This window comes from Microtus oregoni, unplaced genomic scaffold, assembly GCF_018167655.1.
Source record: "Microtus oregoni isolate MIOR12 unplaced genomic scaffold, Mior012 000049F_ref0000343, whole genome shotgun sequence".
In the NCBI taxonomy this organism is placed as follows: Eukaryota; Metazoa; Chordata; class Mammalia; order Rodentia; family Cricetidae; genus Microtus; species Microtus oregoni.
This window is the reverse complement of record NW_024543223.1, coordinates 12,105,329-12,132,348: the sequence shown is the minus strand read 5'-3', so window position 1 is coordinate 12,132,348 and position 27,020 is coordinate 12,105,329.

The window sequence follows — 27,020 nt, the reverse complement described above, 5'->3', positions numbered from 1 at the left end:
AGGCCACAGCCTCGTGGACATACAGAGATTAATAGAAATGGGTTAAATTAATATGTAAGAGTTAGCCAATAAGAAGCTAGAGCTAATGGGCCAAACAGTAATTAAATAATATAGTTTCTGTGTGATTATTTCGGGGCTAAGCGGCTGGGAGCCAACAAGTGGCCCCTTCCCTCCAACAAACTCTGTGCTTTCCTCTGGTATTATTTTTCTACACTTTTTAAATTGTCTTTTTCTTTATTTGGTTCTTTATCCTAGTCATGACTTCCTTGATGGTAAATTTTCTATAGCTGTACTTCTAGCTCCTGTGCCCATGTCTGTTCTATGGTAGGATCCATGAAGAAGAAGTAGAGGCAGGATTGAATCTCTTCATCCTCTTCTGGCATGTAAGGCAGAATCATCTTTTGGAAGTGAGTGTTAAACCAAAGGATCACTCTCATCTCAGAACTTGCACAAATTGTATGTACTGACCCATATGCTGAGATCATAAACAAAAGTTTCTTTCCCTGTGATGGGCTTCGTTAAAACTTATTAGTGATTTTCTTCCATCTTATTTATGTCTAAACTTTGGGACTAGCTAATTAGGCAGGATACTTACCATCTGAAATGTGAAGTAGCATTTAGTAATTGCATAGTTAGTGTTTTCTGCTCCCATGCAGGTTAACAATGAGAGCAAATGAAATATGAATCAGAATGACATTAAAATATGCAGTTTGGCACTGAAAAGGAGAATAGGTTAATTAACTCTTATAAAAGGAAAGAGGTCTTTCTCAAAACAGCTCTTATTGTCAGAGAGAGCAGTGTCATCATAAGAAAACCTAATGCTTTGCACTAGAAAAATTTGCAAGGTGCTCTGTACCCAAGACCTCATTCATAGAAGGCTCAGTCTTCAGAAAATAAGATGTCATTTGAGAGGAAAGAGCCTAACCAGAAGATGCCTTTGAAAAGATTGCTTGTTCCTGGAAAGGAATTACCCAGAGATGTGTTTTGCTAGCCATGAGTGATATGATATTGAGGAACTATGGAATCATGCTCTCTGATGCTAGAATAGACTGAGGTCAGGCAATGAATGGCAGGGCCCCGACACTATGAAGGTGAAAAATAAATTACAGTGGAGATCTTAGATCTTAGTAGGTTGGGGATAAGACCATAAGGTGTCCAACTATGAAGGCTTAAAGAACAAAGTGGAGCTGGACCAAGGGAGGATAAGTGTTGTTCAGGATGCAATCTGGAGGAGTGGGATTACACAAGACTTTTACAGACCAGACAATTTTCTGATAGGCCCCAGATGTTGAAATATTTAGTGACTTCACTGGTGGATTTTGGTCATGCTTTGGTATGACAATTTTTTGCTATTTATTCATTTTTCCTCTTTGGAAAGAGAGTGTTTATCCTATGACATTGTATGATGGAAATATGTAACTTGGTTTTTGGATTTTCAAAGTTCCACAGTTAAGAGATTGCCCAAGTCTCAGAGAGACTGCACTTACACTTTTAAACAGTTTGGAACAATTAAAGACAATTTTTTTTATCTTACATTGAATAATTTTGCATTATTAGATGTCCATGAGCTTAATTAGACTAGAGTGGTAAACTACATTTAAATGTGATATGTTTAAATATCTTGGTAACAAAGGGTGGTGTTGTGATAGCTAATCTTGACTGTCAGGATAATAAGATTTATAATCACCTAGGAAGCTAATCTATGGGCATTCTTTTGGACGATTATCTAAATTAAGTTAAATTGGAAAGACTCATCCAAATTTTGGTTGTATTATACTTTAGGTTAAGTTTTGGAAGTGGATAAAATTGATAGTGCAGCTGAACAGCAATGTTTATTTCTTTTTGCTTCCTGGTTATGGATATGGTGTGGCCCTCTGCATGTTCCTTCTTCCATGATGGACCATATTCTTAAAATGTGAGCCCAGGTATGTCTACTTTTCTTTAAGCTGTGTTTGGGGGATATTTTTCCTCCAAAGAAATCAGAAAAGTAAGCATTATGATAAACTTAGAAAAACAGAGTACTGGAAATTTGGATGGTAAACAGAGGATCCAATCAAGATGTTCCCTGCACATTCCCTCCTCTTCTTTTCTTCATGTTCATCAAAGCTTCTGAGACAGCTGCTGCCCTGCTGCCCTTTATGGCTCTTGGTGTACCACTGTTGAATTCTTTATTTTTTTTTACATATATTGTAGACATTAAGATGTTCCATTTACTTGTGTTCCCCAAGTACTAAGCCTAGAGCTTGTAACATATAACACAGGTGATTATGATGAAGTATTATCTGGCCTCCAATATATAGAGCCCACCACTATCCACAACTTCTCTGTCATTGCACCCTATCATAATATTTTCATGAATATTAAAACAGTGATATACTTACATAAGGACCCAAATTCCCTGTTTCAATGCTGCATATATATTGTTGCTTATTAATTCAGTGCAGTCACTGTTACTTGATCCCCAGGCAAGTAGAAGCTTGCCATGAACAGATAGACACTTAACTTGGAGATGTGTCATACAGTGACATCATTAACAATAGGGAAGTGTGGAGAAGCAAGAGCTGTTTATGGTTTTGATTCTTGTTCTTGAGAAGGCTGCAGTGATATTTTTCCCATTGCTATACTGTATCTTAAGTTTCCAATGGAACGTGAGTAGGATTTCCAAGGAGGGTTCAAAAAATAAGTCATAGTAAAAAGACAAACTGTGTAAATAGATTATAATGTAGAATGAAATGCAAATTGAGTATAGGCAAACACTTTTATATGGCTTTACCATCCAACCCTATCAGAGTGCCTCAGATTCCTACAGTGGCTTCCACTCACGGTTCTATTACATGTTGCCACTCAAGGGCATTTGATGTTTTCTCTCTCTGGAAATTCATTTGCATTTAAATGATTTGAAATAATCATAAAAGCCAAGTGCTATGAAGTTTGAAATTAGTTACTGTCTATAAATTGCGATGCTATTAAAAGATGATTGTGGAGAACTTTGCTGTCTCAGATGTAGGCAGATGAAAATCTAACAAAGTACACCTTGTTACAAGCCTGTACAGAATGATGGGATATGGAGTTAAATTGATTTATTTTTCTATCAATGCCTATAAACTCAACGCACTTGGGCTTATAACAAACTTTTCTATCTAAGCTATATGTGCTCTCTCTAAATCTAGGGATGTTTTATGGAACTGACTAGATTTCATTCTTATCCTTTATAGAAAATGAAAATTGGGGAACTGAGTTGTAGATACTCTGGGCTGCATGTTTTTTAATGAGAATCTTGGAGAACAGTATGTATATTTTTGAAAATATTAGATTAGAGTTATCTCCAACTTACACATTACCAGAGCTAGATGACCTGAGTAGCAGTATTTTATCTAAAGAAGGCATAGGCTCAAAAGAAGGACATCTTTGGTTCTAAGGACTCTTCTGGTAATAGCTGTAAGATGCTGGTGAATTTGCTTGATTTCTCTGACTCCAAACTGGAAATAGCATAATATGTTTACTGTAGACTTACAGTGAAAGAAATAATATGGTTAAGTTTTTACTCCATTGTGTGCATCAACGTAGGATCTTCACAGTAATTGGCCACTCTCTTTCAAGACATGCCTGAAAGTGTCCATCCTTGACTGTGTCCCTATGTCTGTCTTTGAACTTCTTTTTGCACATGGCCTCAAAATGATTTGATTCTCTTTTCAAAATATGGAATGAATCTTTTCTCTCTCATTGTATTTAACCTTTCAAAGTGTAATGAATAAAACACAGGGAATGATGCCCTTCAAGTTTGGGGTACCATATTGAAAATTATCTTGCAGTTCATACTGCTTTGGGATTGTTTCCTTTTCCATAGCTACTATGGTGTGAAGAAGATTAAGTCACCCTTGGGGAAGGATCTTGCGCTGAGAAACTAATGATTACCTGTGTTTGCTCACTAAGTGTGCTGTGTAGTTTTAGAGCCAAGAAGTCTGAGATGGAGATGGGAGCTGGGCTGGTTCTCTGGAAGACTGTAAACAAAGTGTCTGATAAGGTCTCTGTTCTTTGCTTAGTTGTCTATTTCCAGGTGCATTCCCTATAGAAGTCTTTTGTAAGGACCATTCTTTCATAAGGACCCCATTCATGCTGGATCAAGGTCTGCCTTAATGATTCCATTTTATCATGATTGATTAGCTCATTAAGAATTCTGTCTTCAAAGACTGTCACTCTCTATGGTAATGGAGGTAAGACCTTAACCTCTAGATACTCAGTGGAATGGTTCTATCCTGATCTAGTACTGCCTTACCAGTTATATTAGCATGTCACCTTGAAAGGTGGTTTTCCTGCTCTCATTCCACGTGAGCCCTAAATAAATTTCCAACTCGTAAATAAAATAAGAAACTATTGTCTGCAGCCACTATATTTGGTGATGAGCAGCAATCAGTAAACTAGTTTCTCTCAATTGGACTTCTAATAGATTTTCAAAATATAAAAGGACTTTTATGTCTGCCTTATTGTTTTCCATTGTACGTCTGGGTGCCCTATGCAGGACTGTGATCCATGTCTAGCTCCCCCAAATAAATCTGAGCTCTTTTTAATACACAGATAGCAAAACCACTATGACCTGTTCCTCATATATTTTAATACCAAAATTAGATTTTGGAGATCTGACCACAAACCAAACAGGTCCCCTAAGGTCATTTAAAAGATTAGACTTGACTCCTGATGGAGAGAAGTAATAAGAAAGACTCAGAAGAAGACAAACTAAAAAGTTAAGAAAAAGGTAGGATTAAGATGAGATCAGTGAATTTTCCTTTCCCAATGTCTGCTCACACCTGTTCAAATAACAATTGTGAGTAATCTGCTCCCATGACGATGACTTCACACACCTTCAACAGGATGCTTCCCTAACCCCACCTTTGCTGATTTTCTGTGTGTTTCTGTGTATGTGTTTTCCTGTGTGTGTACATAAGGAGGTTGGGTGTGCATGCTAGTTGGTTTCCCCAGTTGCCACCTAACTTAGATTTTTTCTCTTTAAATTTTTAAATTAATATTTTTATCAATCCTTTGAGAATTTCATGCAATATATCATGATTGTATTTATTTCCAGATTCACCCACCTTCCTCCCCACACAACTTGCTGTCCTTTCCCATTTTACTTCCTTTCTTCTTTTCCTTCTTCCTTTCCTTCTCCTTCCTTCCTTCCTTCCTTCTTTCCCTCCTTCTTTCTTTCTTTCTTTCTTTCTTTCCTTCCTCCTTCCTTTCCTTCTTCTTTTCTTATTCATGAAGTCCAAGTATTCTTAGAGGTGAAGCCTCAATGGGATGTGACTGAAGCCAGGGGCCACAAATTTAAAGAAAAGTGATTGTCCCTCTCCTATCAGCTATCAATTCCCAACAGCTCCTCAGTTAGCTAGCTGGATTTGGTGTCCACTCCCTCTTGCTGTCTTTTTGTGATTTTTGTCTGGCTCGGCCTTACATAGATCCTGTGCCTGGTGTCACAATCACTGTGAGATTTTGAGTTTACTGCAGTGTTGTATCCTGACAACGCTGTTTCCTTGTAGTCATCTGCTACCTCTGGCTCTTTCAGTCTTTAATCTCCATCTTTGTTTTTGAGACCTGATTGTTCACAGGACCTGGAGCTTGCCGTTTTGACTAGTAAGCCCTCAGAGATTCTCCTTTCTCTGCCTCTCCTACATTATGTGGTACAGATTTGAGTCAAGATGCCTGGCTTTTATATAACTGATAAGGGACTGACCTTAGGTTTTCTTGTTTTGAAGCAAGTATTTTACCCACTGATCCATTTTTTAGCCTCTTTTCTTTGGTGATATTTCCATTATTTTTATTTCTTGCTCTTCACCAATATCTCTGGAAGTAGATTAGATCAAGTTTCTGTCCTCAAACAGCAGTAAAGATCCATTTGTCTTATCTGAAGTAGTTAGGGAAGGAGGTCTAGTGGGAACCCTGCTTATTTAATGCACGAATCAACCCCAAACCAGTTAGATTTTTAAGGGGTATTTATTTTGGGGGGTAAAACTTACAAAACACCAACCATCAGGAAAGGAGCCTAGTCACTTGGGCAGGAGCCGGAACCAAGCGCTGGAACCAAGAGAGCAAGCTGAGGCTTGGCATTGGCGCTCTTTTTTAAAGATAAATAGACCACACCCCAGTGGGCTAGTATTTCAGCAGCTATTGGCTGAAGGAGCAGAAGGTCCTCCTGCAGCACTCATTCTCTAGAATGACAGTGCAAAAGCTGAGGAGATCAAGATCATGAAGAGTTCAACTAATAGCACTGTAGGCCAAGTGGGAAAAGAGAGTATGGGTGTTTGTTTCACTGCTGTCCTTGAAAGTTTATTTCCAACACAGGTGCTGAGATGAACATGGGAGAATCCAGATAGATTGGGATACCAGCCTAGGCTTCTATGGAGGTTGTGACACTTTCTGAGATAGAGATATTGATTATTGATTTCTTGTGGCTTCTGAATTTTGCTTCAACTGCAAGAGCTATTGGCGTAACTGGGAGAGTGTGGGTTGTGCACAGGCTCAACAACTCAATAGAGGAGCACAAACTACACTTAGTAAGTTTCAATCAATATTGGAAAGTACACCTTCTAAACCACAAGAAACTTTTCTGCAAACATATTAATTCTTAAGATTAAAGAATGAAGTCATTACAAGAAAAAAATAAAAGATTCAGAAACATGGTATGCATGATTACTAACACGACTGGAAAAAATGTGTGATATTTTAATTATGCTCACACTTCTGGACAATCAACCAGATCAAGAAAATGTAGACTTTTCTTTCAAAACTAGAAAATTAACTAGATAATGGAAAAGGCCGTTTAAATTATGTCTAAAAGAGGCAAGTCCACATCCACAAGCACGGGATTTGAAATGCTTAGCCATCCAATATTATTCACGTATGTGTTTCATCCTGTTTTAAATTGTTGTAGTTGTTTTTGCATTTGAAGAACAAGGACATGCTTGGTTTTAATTTGGTGGTTTGGGGCTACAACATCCATTATGGGAACTACACTCAAAGGATCTGTGTGCCAACAGATGGCATGGGTTTTCTGAATATTTACACTCCCATATACTTTCCATAAACTCACACGTGCCAACTTACATGTGAGGAAATTAAACAGGGGATATAAAGAAAGGGAACAAATATCATGAGCCCCTTCTTTAAAAAGTCAAGCGAATATTATACACATTTCTGGCATTAGGATATGCAATGCCCGTTTCCATTAATTAAAGAACAGGTGTCATGTAATCAACAGAGAGACAGAGGAGATGGTCTGCAGGTGACCTTGTGGCATTTATTTCAGTAGGAAATAAAACAAAAACTGAAATATAGATTGTTTATTGAACAGTTAGCCTTCATACTTTTAAATATTTACTTGTGATGCTTGCTGAGCTGCAGTCAGGCCCAGGAGAGCACAGCATCTCATCAGGGTTGGAAGCAAGGTGCAATTATGCACAAGCAAGTGTGGCAAAATTAAAGCTATGTGTACACAATTGCTGGACAGCTTCTTTTCTTCTGATGTGTGTGTGTGTGTGTGTGGGGGGGGTGGATTGGAGATACCCTGACCAATAAAATGTGGCAGTTTTTTTAATCTTCAGCGTCAAGAAACCCACTTTTATCTAATTTCTGGGTTGGATCTCTGTGATTCACAGACTAGCCTGGTTTAAGTAATCTTATTTCACACAGCCCACAGTTAAACCAATGGACAACTGATTTCATAAAACAATAGTGGATTAGCACTATTATATTAGTACAACCCAAACCAAACAGCAGATCAGGAAATCCAGAGAATGAAGAATAAGTAGACAATGACTTATTTTACTAAGCCTCTGAACTTCAAATGGCATATTATCCAGCAAAAGCTAAATAATGCAGAATGTGAAGCAATTAAAGGGAATTGAGTTCACCATGTTTTTTATGGCTTTATGCAAAGATACTTTTTTTTACCATAAAGCACTGATTCATTTGGATTACGCCACAATTATGTCATAAGTAAGCCTATAAAATGCATATGTTTAAAAGCTTATTTAAGGCAGAAAGCAGAGATATTTTGTACTGTAAATTAAAATAGAACATAATATACATGGACAGGAAGTTTATAAAATACAACTGCATTATATTTATAATTTTATACTGACATTTTGGGATAGCTCAATACAATGACTAATTTGCTTGGGATTACAAATAAGGATATTATTTCTCAAAGAAGTAGACATGTAAATACTGCAACCTGTGAGATGGATAACAATAAGTTAAAACTACTGGCTTATCCAAAAAACTCAAATAACTTACTCAAGTAGTAGCTGGAGGATGGTTCAACGTTGAGAAATTATCAATGATACTTGCCAAAACAGTAGAGATAAAAAAATAGATTGGAACTTCCTGGGAGATCTTTAGAAGTTATCAATATGTCAGATATCTAAACTTTATAGAGAACATTTTAGCAATCACAGATGGAACCAAAAATTGCACAGTATATGGCAAAGCATGTACAACAACCCAACAGCCAATATCATCCTTGTTAATGACATTTACCATGGACTTTTCTGCATATTAGGAGCTATTCTCCCACTACATATAGCATCTCATTTAATAACTAAAATGTCTCTAACTAGGTAGCATTGATTTTCATTTGTCACAGATAACAAAGTTAGGGAACAAAGAGATTTCGCAAGTTTTCCAAGATCGCAAGTGATGAAATCTTTGAATTTCTGGCATGCTGGCAAAAACATTATTTATGAAATAAGCCTTTATGTAAATGCTAAACAATAAATTAAAATTTTATATAGTTCAAAGATGCCTAGTATTGACAACAGAATTCAGTATTTTGGAAACTTTTTATAGAGTATGTAAATAATTATAACAAAGCTCACGAAAAGAAACAATGACTGTATTTATTATAGTAGTAGCTGAAAAGGTTCAATATGTGTTAAAGAAGAATACTGTAAAAGCAGAGATCCCAACTTCCTGCTGCCTATGTCCAATATGTACTATGTCCTATGTACTATAAACAGATGCATTTGTCTTGGGTAGGGATAGAGAATGTGCAGAATGAAAGGATCAGGGAGATAAGGTGGGGCAGAAAGGGAGGAGAAGGATAAAGGCAGATAGATTAGACAAAGGCTAAAGAAGAATGGAGCGAGACTTTCCTGAAGACACCAGGAAGGGATTGCTTAGTCACAGCAGTTATGTGACCTTACATTCCTTTTACCTACCTGGTGACTGAAGGCATTTAAGTGCATTTGACTTTCCTCTTTACCACAGAGGAAATAATAAAAAGATTTTAGTGCAATATATGTGTTTAGCAAATCATGCAATAAGGCACCAAGACAAATTTTACTCAGTAAATAATCTCCAAGTTGAGTGAGATACTAAATATTAATGTCTTTAATATAGTAGTTACAAATGACTGAAATAAATCACAAAATAATGTAACATAATAATCTCTGAACGTATGAATAAAGACATATATGATGAGCAATATATCAAATTTTGATATATTAACTATAATACATGAGTAAAATGAGATAATTATTTGACCATGATTTTAGCAAAGGTTAAAATCTTATTGAGAGCCAGTACTGATGAAAGCAATAAAGGAAGTAGCACATACCATTTATCTATTTATCTATCTATCTATCTATCTATCTATCTTCAATCTATCTATCTGTCCATCTATCTATTATCTATCTATACCACATACAAGTTGATAACTTGATATGTCACAATATAAATGTATGTACACTCTAATTTAGCAGCTTAGATTGTGTCCAGTATCGATGCTATCATTAAATGCTGGTGTTACAAAATGATCTGGTCCATGGGAATATAAATTCTCCCACTCACTATAGAAAACTGTATGGAAATTTCTGAAAAATTAAAAAGGCACTTCCATATACAACATCAGTCTCTCCGCATGTCTCAAAGAGAGACAAGGTATACATTCTTACACTTATTACAAGATTACTGAAATAGCAAAACTATAGAATCAGAACAAGTGCTCAGTGACAGATGAGTGGATGGTGGGAATTCAGTACAAAAGGCCAGTGGAATGTTATTTATCCACGCAAAGAATGAAATCTTGTCATTTTTTTTTTCAGCAGCACAGCAGAACTTGGGTCAACCAAAATAAGCAGGTCAAGGGATAATAAATCCTCCATGATGTTGCCCATGTGCAGAATATAAAACATGGATCTGACTGAGGTATAAACCCAAAATGAGGTTACCAGAGGCTAGGGAGGGTAGATGGAAGAGCTTTGTCAGTGGGAACAAGGATACACTGAGTAGGAGGATCCATCTTGAGTTCTGTTAAAGACTAAGGTAACGATAATCAGTATTATTTAATGCATATATTCTAAAATAGCTGGTGGAGAGATTCTTGATGCTTACACCACCGATAAATAACACATTTGAACAGTGAAGTTGCCAGATATTCTTATTTGGTCAATATATAAAGTTTGCTTGTTTTGAATAAGCATGGCTTATCTACTTTTGAATCCACTTATACCTAAAATACTATAGAATGACTACAGAATGATGAAATTATGGGAAGATCCATGTTCTTCTTTGTACTTGTGAGCATTTTTTATAAATGTATTGGTATATATATTGAATATCACAGTGAAAATATGATGCCAGGGAAATTCTCTTATGTAATAATCACCTAATACTCTTGCACAGTACACTGTAACCTGTAAATATGACTAAACACTATATGTAAACCAAAATAAAATAATATTTAAAAGAATAAAAATATCCTCAAGACCCTCTCTTTTTCTGTGTAATTTTCATGTTCATGAGATTTTATCCAAGGCAAATAACTGCGTAAATATATATATATATATATATATATATATATATATATATTCTATATAGTAGAACATTTTCTTAATACTTGTCTAGAAGCTTATGATAGATGTAGTTATGACAGAGAGAAAACTTAGAGCATTCTCCTGACACACCTAAGCTCCCCGGGGATGTGGGAGGAAGAGGAAGGGAAGACTGGCATCGAAGGGTTCAAGATTTGAGGGATTAAAATAAAATGGTGCAGAGAAACAAAGCATTTTACCTGTGACTATGAGAATCCCTGGTCCTTTGAAGAGCACTGCCACAATGCTGGAACAGACCAGTTTTATTTATCAGTTAGTAAGAACTCTGGAAAGAAATCAGCTCCATAGTGTTACTTTGTCATTCTAGAGGCAAAGAGTATGGGAATAACAGGCCATATGTACGAATCTTGAGAATTTTATGTAAGTTACTGGCATTACTCATGATTTCATTTTCCACACTTGTGGAAAAGTTAAGTCTCCACAGTTTAATAGTCATAAAACAGGATGCTTGAAGGATCTCAGGGAAATGACAGTATATTGTTTCATGATTTTATTTCATTATTAATTGTGTTATTGTCTTGCCATGCCTAACACACATTAAACATTACTATGCATTGTATATACAGCTAAAAGGTATTATGGATATTGTTTATTAGATTCCCAATCTCTGGCACACACTTTCCATGAGAACAAACACTCCTCAATGGAAACACATAGACTTCCCCTCTATGATCACTGCTAGGAAAATTTAGAGATGAAGCTGTATTAGCTGATTCATGAGATGCTTCTCAGGTCTCAGTCTACCTGTGAGCCATATAGACAAACAGATGCAGAGTTCACTGGTTGAATCACAGGCTCTCCTCTTTTCTCCCTGACACACCGTTTCTGTTCATCCTAGATAGTCTGTGGCACTTGAATCTCTAAATCTTTTAAGTAGAAAGCAAATGACTAATTTCATCAATCGCTTGTAACCTAGATTCCTTCACAATATTCTGCTCATCACCAAAGCATGACCTTTCTCGACTCACACCATTATTCCTTTCTACTTTTCTCTGAAGTGCAGAAATGCTTTCTTTAACTCTACTAGGTTGGGAATTGTTTTCTCTGTGGGGATCGCTGTGTGTTCTTTCTAAGCCTTAATTTTCCACATGGCCTTGAATAATTTACACCATTCTTAGAGGCTCAGTTTCCACCAGTAAGTTGGAGTCAACTTGTCTGCTTCTCTTTTCTTATCTGAGCAGTCTGTATTGAGGGTTAAATGGTGTCACTGGTGTGAAATCATTTTGTAATGACTAAATTGATACATTTTATTAATACCATCATTACTATGATTGATTGCTCATGCCATTCACACTATAGACAGGCAATGTAAAGTTTAAGTAAATGGTGGCAGCCTACATGTTCTCAGCTTTGTGTGACATCGGAAGGCACAGTGTTAGGAGGTTTGGAGGCTTGCCTTTAGTACTTTCCCTACTTTAGCAAGTTTCTTCTGTTTGAATTTAAGTTGTCTGGTCCAGCTTAAGCAGTTTACACTGGATGCCCTGATGGTCCTGCTTTTGCTTTGTGTACTGATTTATGAAAGAGAAGCTGATCACCAGAGTATGCCACAGAACTTCCAAGGTTTTAGCTTCTTTTCCCATTGTTGAGATAACATGCAATATAAAAAACATCAGGGGGAAAAAGCATTCATTTCAGCTCCCAATCCCAGACTTCAATCCTTTGTAGGAGGAAGGCAAAGCAGTAGGGACTTGAAAGAGTTTAACACATCTCGTATAGTCGAGAGCAGAGCGAGGCGAATGCACAGATGCTTACCAGTACTCAGTTATCTTTCTCCACTCTTAGACAACCCAGAGCAAAAGCATGGGGAATGATGTTGCCTGTAGGGATTGTGTCTTCCCACATCATTAGTGGAGTGAAGACAAGTGTCCACAGGCATACCTAAGCCTGCTTGTTCTAGACAAGTCCTTTGTTCAAGCTCTTCTCTTAGATTATGACAAACTGACAACAAAAATATATCATCTAATATAAACCTGGAGTATCTGCTCCTTGCTGCTCACTTCAGGTTTTACTTTTGTTTTACCAAGGTGTTTAGGTTTGCCCCTCATTGAGTAGCAGTGAATAACTAGCATCCCAGGAAGCCCTCCAAAGGGAGACATTTAGAACAGGATTTTCTGAGAAGTGTTTTCAGACTTCACAGTTACACTTTTTAGTGACTAGATATGTAGCAGACGAGATGTGTATTATGAGATAGGGAATCTTGGTTAGAGCACTAGATTTCAAGAATTTTTACTTGTATACTTGGCACGGAGGTGGAAGCCCATCTGAGAAGAGGTGGGACATGGGCATACTGTGAGCTACTGCTCCCTTTATGAGGTAAATGGGCACCCTGGCTGCCTGATTCCAGGAAGTTTACCATTTTAACTAGTGTGGCCCTGAGCAGAGGAGCTTGAGGTTACAGGAACATTCTGGTCTACTCTTTCCATTAAAGTAGACATAAGCACCATGGCATACTGCTATTTGAAATGTGGTTGCCATGACTAAGGAAAATAACTTGTCAGTTGGATGAGTCATTGCTCTCTTGGCTCCTGTTACTTTTATCTTCCTGGAATGTGCCCTGGATGCAAGTGGACAGAGGCATCTCTCACTGAACACTATTACTAGTGCTGGCACTAAACTTTGGATCTCATTTCAGCTAGAAATGGATGCTACCAACCAACTGAAGGCTCCTGTAGTACTCATTGAACAACAATGTCTATGAAGAATGTGAAAGTCTATTTCTCTACCACAGGAACTTATATGCTGTTATAGCTTCCAGTATCTGTTCTCTGTACTATTTCAGGTCTATAAAGGAAACATGAGAAACAAAGAAATTGACCCATCTTATGGATCAGTCTGGAAGGGAAGAAAGAAGTATGGATATTGATTAAGTATATGTATATATACATATAATATGTATATAATATATGATAATATAATATATATATCTACTATCTAGACACATTCTAGAAGAGATATCTAGATGCAAAAAAGGGAAATGACACTTAAAGGAAGTGTAAGCTATGAGTTTAGGTCAAAAGACTTGAAGAAAGATGAAAGAAAATTTGCCTAAAAATATTATGAGATACATTTGTATATAGTCAGTTGTATTCTCAACAATATTTAAGCAACATAAATAAAGTCACAGATGATTATTAGGTGAATATATCTATATCTAATCTATCTCTATATCTTTATATACATCTATATATGTACATAAAACAATTTGAATGACAAGGAACACATCCAACAATAAAAGCAAAGTGAGATGATGAATGCCATAGATGTAATCAGTTTCTGGAGGAAAAGTCAGTGTATTAGAATTTGAGAATTTGGCTCAACAGATTACTCAACAAATTAATAGAAAGATGTAAAAATAAGCAATATATAACATAAGAGGGATAATTAAAGAAACACTAAAACAAATCTGTATAATTAACGCTGAGCTAAGAAAATCTCATCCATCAAGTCCAGGAGATTCATAACCAGAATGCTTAAATGTAGCCCTGTGCCATTTAGTTATTTATAATAGCAAATTAAGAGGGGCCATGACAGCATGACTGTAATGACACAAAACATGCTCCCATGTTTCCACTTGATTTTCCTTTTTCTAATATGTGTGTGTATGTATGTATGTCTGTATGTATACACACACACACACGGTGTGGGTGGTCCTTCTGTCTGTGTGTTGCTTTTCTTGTTTAATGAATAAGGAAACTGCCTTGGCCTGTTGATAGGTCAGAACTTAGGTAGGCAGGGAAGACAGAACTCAATGCTGAGAGAAGGAAAGAGTCAGAGAACTGCCATGGATCCGCTGCCTGAGATAGAAACTGAAATGTGCTGAAACTTTGCTGGTAAGCCATGACCTTGTTGTGATATACAGATTAATAGAAATGGGTTAAATTAAGATATAAGAGTTATCCAATAAGAAGCTAGAGCTAATGGGCCAAGCAGTGATTTAATTAATATAGTTTCTCTGTGGTTATTTTGGGGATAAGCTAGCCTAGCCACCAGGACAAATAAGCAGCCTCCTCCTACACACACATTTCCTAATCTACATGTGTGTATGTATATATGCATATATTTATTGTTTGTATATATTCATAACATCTATAATATAATTTATTATTTATATATAATATAAATTACCATATATGTATGTAAATTGCAGGCACACATATATCTCTTGTGTATGTGGTCAGAGGGCCACTTTTTTCTATCTTTAAGTCAAAAGCCAGGCTTACCTGTAAACATCTTTACTTGAAGAAACATCTATTCAAACCCCACTTGACTCTGTACTGTGTCTCATGTAGCAAAAAACTATAAGGACCTTAGAAAGATTCAAGCATAATAACACTTAAAAATGCATTCTGCTGCTTTTCAGCTTCATTATAGTAATTTATGTATTTTCAGCATGCCTTCAAAAAGATGAATTCAGAGTAAAAATTTCCAGGCATGTTCATGGCTGAGCCATTTTCTCCACCCCTTTACTGATACATTCTCACCCGTTTTAAACCACAGTATGTTAGAACAAAACAAATTACTGTAGGTTTCTGTGGATTGATTGGGCAGGTCTTGTTTAGAGCCTCCACAGTCCACAATGGTGTGGACCTACCACACGTATAAATGCCACTGATAAGTGTGATAGCGTTGGAGTTCTAGGGCGTTTGTCATTCACGTGTTTGGTGCCCTGATGTTTCTTGACCTCTGCAAAAAGTTTGGGCTTTCAAAGGAGACTGAATCATATGTAGTACTGATTCTTACTTTTCAGGGAGCTTCCCAGAGGGTCAGAGTTGAAGCATCAGGTATTGCATCTACTTGGTAAGAAATGAAAACACAGAATAACAGTCAAAGCGAAGGAGGAATTCTTTCCCCTACCCTCACCCTCATCTGTCTACTTTGCTCTAGTTCTTTCCATCCAAAACTCCTATTTCCTTATCATTTGTATTTAGAAATCCTTGGTGGGAAGACACAAACATGTCTAATGTGTATTCTTATTCTTACTGTTTCACAAAAGGGGCACACTCTAAGTGTGTCTGAAAGAACTACCTATATTAATTTATATACAATGAAAAAGGGATGGGAGGGGAAAAGATGACAAAAACAGAGGGTAGATAGAAATAAGTATTTTAAATGCTGCATAAAATCAGAGGTGTGGACACACTAAATTATTTATAGTTTGTCTCTGTGTAATGGACTTTATGCTATTTTTCTTTTTGCTTTTCTACAAATTGTAAAGTTACTTTAATAAGCATGTGTCACGTCTGTGATAAAGAATGTTACTACTACTGAAACCACATGGTTCAATTTAGGTGCTGCCTGTATGATTTTCTTTTTTAATGTTGTTGTTTGCTTAAGACACAAGAAATTGACCTCCAGCTGTGGTATAGATGGAAAATGATGACCTGGGCGGCTTCCTATAGGGATTTTCCATCAAAACAGTATTTAGTTAGCAAGTCCATTATGCTGATTCCCTTTCCCTCTGTTTCCATTTGTACTTTTATACTGTTCATGAAAGCCACTGTAAGGCAACTTAGCCTATGAAACCCATAGTCTTTCCTCATTATTATAAATACAATCACTGAGTAAGGCTTCTCCCACATTAAGCAGGACACTGATGTCAGGAGTGTAATCTCACAGATGATAGACATAACACAACACATGCACACCTATTTGGGCTATAATTTGAAAGTATCATAAACATCCTAAAGAGCTGTTTCAGGGCCACAACAACAAGGCTATCATTTTGGTCAAGAGAGCTCAGAGTATAGGCTGATTACTGGGTAAAGTTTTAGCTAGACCATGAAGCAACCCATTACTGATAGCTTAAGACAGGCTATTCTGGGTTGAGAGTACTCCAGACTCAGAAATTAAAAGTTGTCCTTGTGATCTTTAGCTGTGACTCCTCCTCTGGTACCACAATATATAGCATGTTATCATTTGTCCTTTAAATGGATACATTTTGAATTTAAGATTTAATAAATCTGTAGTGGAAAGATGTATTCAATTTGCACTCAACAAGCCTAAAGGAAGACATATGTCTCCCGAGTTTTAACTGAAGATGAAAGTCCAGAAGCTAAAATGAGTTTACAGCCTTAGATCCCAGAAGAGACTACTAATGTAATATTCTTCTAGGGGCCACCAAGTTCTCTGATGTATCTTCTCCTTAACTAATAACAGTATTTTTCTAAAGTTAAAAAAAGTACAATTTCAAAAGTTAGAATGTAATTACCCTGCATGAGCAGATAATACTCTTCACAGACGTCATAGTTTATTAAGCAACATTCTCACTGCCAGGGCTTATACGTCTTTCTAACAGGCTACTGACATACCAGCTACTTGCTGCCAGAACTTCATGCTAAGATCCTACTACTCAAGATACCATACTCTTTGGTTGTAGGTCATAGAAAAACCAATCTTGAACTTTCTGGGGAAATTCCTCCCTTCAGGCTAGATTTCCTTGTACTGGAAGATGTTATTCAGATTGGTATGGTATAAAAGTAAATAAAAGCTTTACCTAGTTGTGAAACTTTCAAGCTATACTAATGACTTACTGGACAAGATGTGTCCTCTGGTGCAATAGTGCCGTTACTATTATGGGATGACCAACTGCTCTCTGATTAGATTTTAAACCTGAGCCATTGGAAAAAAACCATGCCTATTACTCACCTATATCTATCTGTCTGTCTGTCTGTCTGTCTATCCATTTATCTAGATAGTTTTATTCTCAGTCTAATCAGAGAAGCTTCTTGTTGAACCTGGAGTAGAAGTATTAATTTATTTTGACTCATAACTATTCAAAACCCCGAGGACAACTGACTGTGAACTGCTATATATGGTACATCTATATTCCATACCCCCTGAGGCTTAAGAAATATCTCTTGAAACTTCAAATCTTAGAAGAAAGAAATGGAAGAAGACATCAGAAAGTGGAAAAATCTTCCATGCTTGTGGGTAGGTAAAATTAACATAGTAAAAAAGCAATCTTAACCAAAAGCAATCTACAAATTCAATGCAATGCCCATAAAAATCCCAGCAAAATTTTTCACAGACCTCAAAAGAACAATACTCAATTTCTTATAGAAAACAAAAAACCTAGGATAGCCAAAACAATCCTGTATAATAAAGGAACTTCCTTCTAGAGTTATCACAATCCCTGACTTCAAACTCTATTACAGAGCTACAATACTGAAAATAGCCCGGTATTGGCATATAAACAGACAGGAGGACCAATGGAACAGAATCAAAGAACTAGATATCAATCCACACGCCTACAAATACCTGATTCTTGACAAAGAAGCAAAAAAATATAAAATGGAAAAAAGAAAGCATATTCAACAAATGGTGCTGGTATAACTGGATATCAACATGTAGAAGAATGAAAATAGATCCATATCTATCAACATACACAAAACTCAAGTACAAATGGGTCAAAGACCTCAACATAAAGCCAGTCACACTGAACCTCATAGAAGAGAAAGTGGGAAGCACACATGAACACATTGGCACAGGAAACTACTTATTCAATATAACCCCAGTAGCCCAGACACTGAGAGAAACAATTAATAAATGGGACCTGCTGAAACTTAGAAGCTTCTATAAAGCAAAGAACATGGTCAACAAGACAAAATGGCAGTCTACAGACTGGGAAAATATCTTCACCAATCCCACATCAGATAGAGGTCTGATCTCCAAAATATACAAAGAACTAAAAAATTTGGTCATCAAAAGAATAAATAATCCAATAAAAATGGAGTACAGACCTAAACAGAGAACTCTCAACAGAGGAGTTTAAAATGATTAAAAGACACTTAAGGAAATGCTCAACATCTTTAGCCATCAGAGAAATGCAAATCAAACAACTCTGAGATTCTACCTTACACTTGTAAGAATGGCCAAGATCAAAAGCACTGATGACAACTTATGCTGGAGAGGATGTGAGGGAAAGGGAACACTTCTACATTGCTGGTGGGAGTGCAAACTGGTACAGCCACGTTGGATATTAGTAGGGAGATTTTTTAGAAAATTGTGAAACAATATACATCAAGACCCAGCAATACCACTTTTGGGTATATATTCAAAGGATGCTCAATCATTCTACAATGACATGTGTTCAACTATGTTCATAGCAACATTGTTTGTCATAGTCAGAACCTAGAAGCAATTTAAATGCCCCTTGACCAAAGAATAGATGAAGAAAATGTGGTACATTAACATAATGGAATACTACATAGCAGAAAAAAATGACATCTTGAAATTTGCAGGCAAATGGATGGACCTAGAAAACATCATATTGAGTGAGGTAATCCAGATCCAGAAGGACAAATATCATATCTACTCACTCATAAGTGGCTTTTAGATAAGCAAAGAAAAACCAGCTACAATTCACAATCCCAGGAAACCTAGACAACAAAGAGGACCCTAAGAGAGACATACATGGATCTAATCTACATAGGAAGTAGGAAAAGACCAGATTTCCTGTGTATATTGGGAGCTTGAGGACTATGGGAGACAGGAGAAGGCAGGACAGTAGTGAAGAAAAATACATAGATCAATAAAAACAATTAAAAATAAATAAATAAAAATAAAAAAAAATCTCTTTTGAGAGGGGACAAAACAAATGTAAGAGCTAGACCATTGGCACATGTTTAACAAAAGTTGTCTTCTGGACATGACAGAGCCTTTGTTTTCATGAACTTATTTAGAGTTGTGGCAATCTGCACAAGATTTCACAAAATAGGGTCCATCAATATTTCATCATGGGTTGGGAAGGGATCTATAATGCCTTAAGGTATTGCTATCTATAGATCTGAGGGTGGTATGGTAGTTCTTAGACTCTAAGAATAAGATAAGATAGTCCAGTTTCCCCAAAAGTCCTTCTTGATTGTGCTACTCAAACTACTCTGAAGCCAGTGACAAATAATCAGTAACATGACTAAAAAGAAAAGAAAGAAAGAAAAAGCCAATGAAATGATTTCTAATGATATTCTCCAATACTCATAGATTGGTGTCTAGTCCAATAGTTCTTAGAGTGGTTTCCTCCAGAAACTGATGGGAGCCTACATAGAGGCTGACAGGAAACATTAGGCAGAATCCGGGGAACCCCAACTCGAGGAAGCATTATAGGAACCAGAAGTGTAGGGGACACTAGGAGAACACGGCCCATATAATAACTTAAATGGGACTCACAGAGACTGAAGTGGCAATAATGGAGCCTACATGGGTCTATGCCAGGTCCTCTGCTTGTATACTGTGGTTGTTTAGCTTTTTTTTTTTTTTTTTGAGCCTCCTAACAGTGGTAGTTGGGTTGTCTCTGATTTTTTTGTCTGCTCATGGGACCTGTTTTCTCCTACTGAGTTGCCTCATGCAGCCTTGATATGAGAGTATGTGCCTATTCTTATTTCCCCTTGTAATGATAAGTTGGGTTAACATCCCTGAAAGGTCTGCTCTTTTCTGAAAAGAAAAGGAGAAGTAGTCTGGGGGAGAGGGGACTTGTATATTAGGGAGAACTGGGAGGAGGGAGAAGTGGAGGAAGGGGAGACTGCAGTCTGGATGTATTGTATGAGGGAAGAATAAATAAAAAGAAAATAGAAAAAACTTCATTATACAGACTTCTCAAAGAACTAATTTAAAAGGATGAAAACAGACCTTGGAAATTTGTGAAGGTTGTTATGCCGTGTTATCAGTGGCTCATACCCAACATGCTGTGGGTGAGTGATGGTAACTAGTTACTGCAAAGAAGGTGACAGTGAGCTTAGAAGAGGGGAACGATAAACACGGTCCTGTCTTAGGCAGAGGTTACCAAGCAGTAAGACTAGGTTGAGGTAGCCTCGTAATTAAACACAGCAGAAGTAAATTTGTCAGACAGCCAGCTGGTGGTAATGGATGATACTGAAGCGGTATAGTGGGGTGCCATGGAGAACACTTTTCTTGCCTCTTAGGAACTTCTAACATGGTGCTACCCATGGGAAACCTTTTAGACATTTTCAGCAGGGAGGAAATGTTGTCAGATTGGCTGAGAAGAGTGACCATTCTTGCTACCCAGATTAACATTCGGGCAGGGCTGATGACAGGGAAGAGTGAGGAGACCAATTCAGTAGTCTAAAGAGGGGAGCGAGGAGGCCCAAGGAGGGCTTGACAGCGCGAGCTGCTATGAGGAGATAAATTGACTCCAACTCTTCATCCTTTACCTTTAATGATTTCTGGATGTTCTGAAGTGGAACCTGGCAGATGGCATTTTAAGAAAAAAATGACTTCAGAGCCCCAGGTTCCCAACGCATTTATACTTCGTTCCCTCAGAAGGAGATAAGCCCACAGTAGCATCTTAGGTAATTAATGATTCAACATGGTGCGTTTGCAAAATAAAATGGAATCGGCTGGAAGTCTCATTTTAAGCCATAAAAATTCAAAGGACACAAGAAGGCTGATTTGTGATTGTTGCTTTTCCTGTACAAAAATTAAACTGATTACAAGGAGCTGACAATGAGCCTGTGTCTTGCAGAAGTAATGTCTCTGACATTTTGTGGAGTGTTTAGCACAAATATTCAAATTTATCATTCTTGAGGAAAATGAGGCTGAAATATTATTTTGGTCCCATAATGCTCGACTGTATTCTTATTTGTGTTTGTGCATAATTAATGAAAATTAAAAGAATTCTGACTCTCTGTCTTACTGATTTTTAAAAATTTCTTACAATTCTATACATGCATACAGTGCATTTTGATCAAATAAATCTTCTTTTATCTTTCTTCCACTTCTATTGAACTTCCTCTTCCCAAAATTTCTTTTATTATTTTCATCATATTGTTGTTTTTGTGACTTGCTGAGTTTTATTAGTGTCCCTTACATAAGCGTTGGTGGAGTTTTATTTACTGGAGCTTGAGAAACCTGTCCATGGCTATTGTCCCTTACCAATAGCCATTACTTGCCAATAGCTTCTCAAATTAAGGGCTATGGTAGATATTCATAGAATCAAGTTTTATTCATGGATATGAATGTTACTTCAATAGCCACAGTATCTATTTTCTGGAGGAAGACTAGAAAGTAAAAATGTGAACCCATGTTGAAACCCTGGAACCCATTTGTGAACTCAATCTCTAAACAATTATTTCATAATCTATACTAGGTGCATTTATGTGGTATTAAAAAGCCTACACATGTGACTTTATTTAAATAGTTCGACAATTTTGTGTAATTATTTCTACCCTATTCATAGACGTGAAAAAATTGTCCCCCTAGTTTGATGTCAGATGATTGTTGGCATTTCTGAGTTTGTTTCAGCATATGTAATTGGATCTTATTCTCCCTATTGGGTAGGGCTACCATGAAGACATCAGGCCCTGAATGATGAACTTAGCACAGTAGAGCCCAATGTATTGCTATCACTAACACTTAAGGCCACCAGCTTTGATTGTAAATTTCTTGTCTTTTTTAATAACTGCAAAATTGCTTTCCACTTCTTTATACATGATCTCTCATGGCATACTCTCTCTTTGTTCCTTCTATGGTAAGCCTTATCTGCATTTACATAAAGTTTCTCACTTCATCTGCCATGACTAAACTACATAGATCTTCCAAGTATTGGTTTGGTTGTATTCCTTCCTTATGATTTCTCAGAAAAGTAGCTCAGTTTTACCAACCCAGGACCTTTGAGATCTTCCCAATTTCCCTTGTGAGTGCTAAAACTAGGACATCATTCAGGAAAGCAGTGTTCTAGAAGTTACTGAGTATCTACATTAGTCATCTGATGCTGGGTGAAGGCATACTAACTTTCTCTGTCACTGCCATTGGAGGCAACATTTCATTATATTGCACTGGAATGTCATATCTCTGTCCTGGGGAAAGACATTCTCTCTCATACCATGCAGAGATATGACTATGTTAATATGGCTATCCAATCTGCTATAACTGATGAAATAACAATGCTGACAACGGCTTTGCTACTATTGAAGAGCTACTTGGTCCTCTAGATACTGACAATGAGAACACAATACCTTTCCCAATACATGGTTTGGGAGTGCTTTATAATGTTAAAATGAATATTTTTGGAGCTTTCTATCCCAGCCCTGAATGTTTAAAATGAAAATGATGTGAATGTGTATGGCTTGTCTCCAGGAGTGGGGATAGGTGGAGTTGCACACGATTTAAGGAGTTCCTATAATGAACTTCTCTGTGAAGCGATAGAATAGTTATGCACTATGCAAAGTGTGAAATGTCAGAACTTCATACATGCGCATGAATGTGTGCATGTTAAGATGGATGAATTGCCAATGTGGTCTGTAGCTTAGTTTTTAATATAGTAACAACAGTTACTATAGTCATGGAAGATGTTATCATTGGAAGAAAATGAATAAAAGGAATGTTTGAACTTTCTGTATAGTGTATGTGATGCTAAAGTCATTTTAAAATAAAAACATTCAAAATACAAGGAAGGTAGCCTGCATACTTCATTTGTGATAACAAAGACTAAAGATCAACAATGGAGCTGGGGCGGGGGCGGGGGCGTACGCCTTTAATACCAACACTCAGTGTAGGTCGTTCTCCTTCACCCTTCGGGCTGGGAGCCCCGTTGCAGCTCGGCACGCAGGGCGCGCCGCTCTCTTCCTCCATTTAAAAGACAAATTCAACGAATGTGGCCACGTGCTGTACGCCGACATCAAGATGGAGAACGGAAAGTCCAAGGGGTGCGGTGTGGGTAAGTTTGAATCTCCAGAGGTGGCTGAGAGAGCCTGCCGGATGATGAATGGCATGAAGCTGAGTGGCCGAGAGATTGATGTTCGAATCGATAGAAATGCTTAAGCAGTTGCCTTTTTTAAACATCAATACCAGACCTCTGAATTTGTATTTTTTCTTGTTAACCATTTTAATTTGTTGGCTGGATATATAAAGATGTTTAAAAAATTCAGTTGCTTTTTGGGGTGATCTGAATTAATATTTTAATGATTGGGGTTCCATTTGACTGTTTGCATTGAGATTGCAATGTGCGCAATTTTTTTTTGTAGTTGTGGCATCTTGTTGACATCACATATGACTTTGATAATAAATACCAGTTCCTGAAAAAAAAATACCAACACTCAGGTGTCTGAGGCAAGAGGATCTCTATGAGTTTGAGGCCAGCCTATTCTTCAGAGTAAGTTTCAGGACAGGTTCCAAAGCTACACAGAGAAACCCTGTCTCAAAAAACAAAAACAAAAAACAAAGAAACAAAGAAAACATCAACAATGTAGAGACTTCAACTGTAAAACTCTCTGTTTAGTCGAGGAGAGTGGAGCATCATTTCATCCACTGAGCAGCTTCCAGAATACAGAAGGAAGCAGGGCTTTGTCAATGAGATCAATGTGTGGTTATAGCTAGTGGTGGGTTGCCACTTCTTGTATCTTGTATATGCCTAGGTCCCTGGAGAGCATTCTAAGTTAAACACACACACACACACACACACACACACACACACACACACTGCATGCTTGCATATGTGCAATTGAGGGTGCAAGTGTACACATCCTAGAAAGTCTCCAGGTTAGCAGCTTACAGCCTTATGCGTGGATATGCAACACACTGTTGAATTTTCATGCTTCCTCCACGAGCACAACTGTATAATAATGACCTTGACCATTCCTGCTTGTGAGCCAGCTACTGTTCCGTGTTCATCCCTAATTATCTAATCCACGCCTTGAAAGGCTTTAGTTTAGAAGACAAAGCATTACCTCTGCAGCCAGTTTACATCTTATCATTCCTTGAGCTGGAACTAGTCATTTTATCTCTTTACATTCCAGGTCACTCATCTCTAAATGTGAACCTAAATTATTTTATAATTAGCAAGACAATTAATTTTATGCATGCAAAGTATTATAATAAAAATTCTGAGACTATATTTAGCATATGGGAACCACCTATCATTGCTGTCAGTGCAACCACCACTACTATTATATAAACACTCCCATTTTCCTTTGCAACTCTATCCTTGGGGATACTTTTGGTGTCTGCTATGTCATACTAAGCTTCTTTCTTTTTTCCGGTGAAAAGTCCTTCCTGGCTTCCCCACTCTTGGTATGGGAGCAATGGTTAGCTTTGCTATCAGAAGAGAGTTCAGCATAACATAGCTAAAAGTCACACGGAAACATATCCTCCATCCTGTGCCATCAGGATCATCTAAAATGGTGTACCTTCTTTCGTGGAGAGACTTATACAAAAGGCTCAGACTCTCAGTGTCGACATGCCTCGCTATGTTCCATCATGAATGATAGTTTTAGGGCAAGCAGCTAGCATTTTAAATAATCATGATGTTCAGGAAAATGGCATCTAATTTTAATGCTTTCAACCATTGCTCCTTTTCACGGCACAAAGCAGCCAGACTTCCTTTTCACTGAAGAGACCGTTAATATGATGACACCCAAACCATCAGCTGCCTCCCACATGCACGCTGACAGCTGGGGTGCTTTCAGCCTTCCCTGCCATTATTGTCCTCTCTGTTTGCCTTTCTTTCTTATTAGATTGAAATGGTAGCATTTTATGGGAGTTGAGTCCAGGGGGTTCTGCAGATTGACAGACATAATTATCACATTTGCTTCCCAGCATGTGGTATCTAAGTAATAGTCACCATATTTATCCAGCACTAATCAGAAAATATTTCAATCATTTGGAAAGGGATTTTTCCCCCAAACACAGAACTACCTAGGGAACTCATCCAATAATCATAGTCTTCATTTTTGTTATGAGGTTATATTCTTCCCCTGGCTTTATCTGCAAGCTGCATTTATCACCCAAGGACTGGGGCTTTGATGAATCATTTGATGGGCAGATTGATGGGCTTGTCAAGAAGCCATTCACTGACGGAAGCTGGGGCAATGTGGTGACTCTTCCATGAAGGGAGTAATGAAAGTGTGCTGGATTAAAGGAAATAGAATGTGGGTAACTACAGTTTGAAAACATTTGTAAAAAGAAAAGAAAACAAAACAAAACGAAGAACATGGGTATACCAAAGCACCATCTTATTTGCTGTTTGTAGCATGGCACTGAGGTTTGTGGCTGTGGGTGTTGTAACAAATTTAAGGATAAACTAATCTAGTTATTTTTCTTCTTTTCTGATGTGAAATCACCAGACCTTTCCCACTATCCTGGAGTCACTTAATGTGTGTAAACTCAGGATTTACAGAAAACAAATCAAGTCATGAATGAGATTTACAAGTTGTGAATGCATTTGTCATAGTCCATGTTAGCCTTTATTTGCAGTGATAGAATAAAACTTCAACCGTATGCTGTCCCAATTCCATCTTCCATCTGTCTTTGACCAAACTAAACAAGTTGGTCACCCAAGTATCAAGAGGAATCACAGCTGAAAGCTCAATGACCTCAGTTGATAATGTAAATGAAAATAATGTGAGATTTACAGGTACAGGTGAAGAAGAAAGCTATGTAATCATTAGCATTGCACATGTTACAGCTGTCAAGTTTCTGTGGCTATACAGTCATTATGTTATTAAGCCCTTCTACCTGAAAGGAGTAGGTGGCATTAGTTAACAGCAGTTTAGAAAGAAGGTTTCAAGTATTAAGCAAATGTCTGCATGCCAGGCAATCTTGAAGTGATAGAGATACAATTGTCTAAATGTAGCCTTTCCCTTTGCCACAATGTCATGCTGGCTACAATGTATATCTCCTCCTACAGTTTCTCCTTCCTCTTTTTGTACAATATCTGTTTATTGGGAAAGTTTTTTTTTTATTTTACATTCCAGCCCTTCGCTCCTCTCCTCCACGTTGTCCCTCCACCACGCTTCATCCCAATCCCCACTCCACAATCCCCACTCCCCAATCCATTCTTTCTCCATTTTTTGTTCAATAAAGGGCAGGCCTCCTATGAATATTCACAAAGCATGGCATCTCAAGTTGTAGTAAGAGTAAGCACCTCGTCTTGCATTAAGCATGGGCAAGGCAATCTAGTAAGAGGAACAGCGTCCCCCTCAAAACAATATGGGAGTCAAAGACAGCCTCTGTTTTCACTTTTGGGAGTCCCGAAAGAAGACCAAGCTACACAACTATCACATATATGCAGAGGGTCTAGGTCAGTCCCATGTTGTTAGTTCAGTCTCTGTGAAGCCCTTTGAGGCCAGGATAGTTGATTCTGTGGGTTTTCATGCAGTGTCCTGGTTCCGCTGGATCCTATAGTCC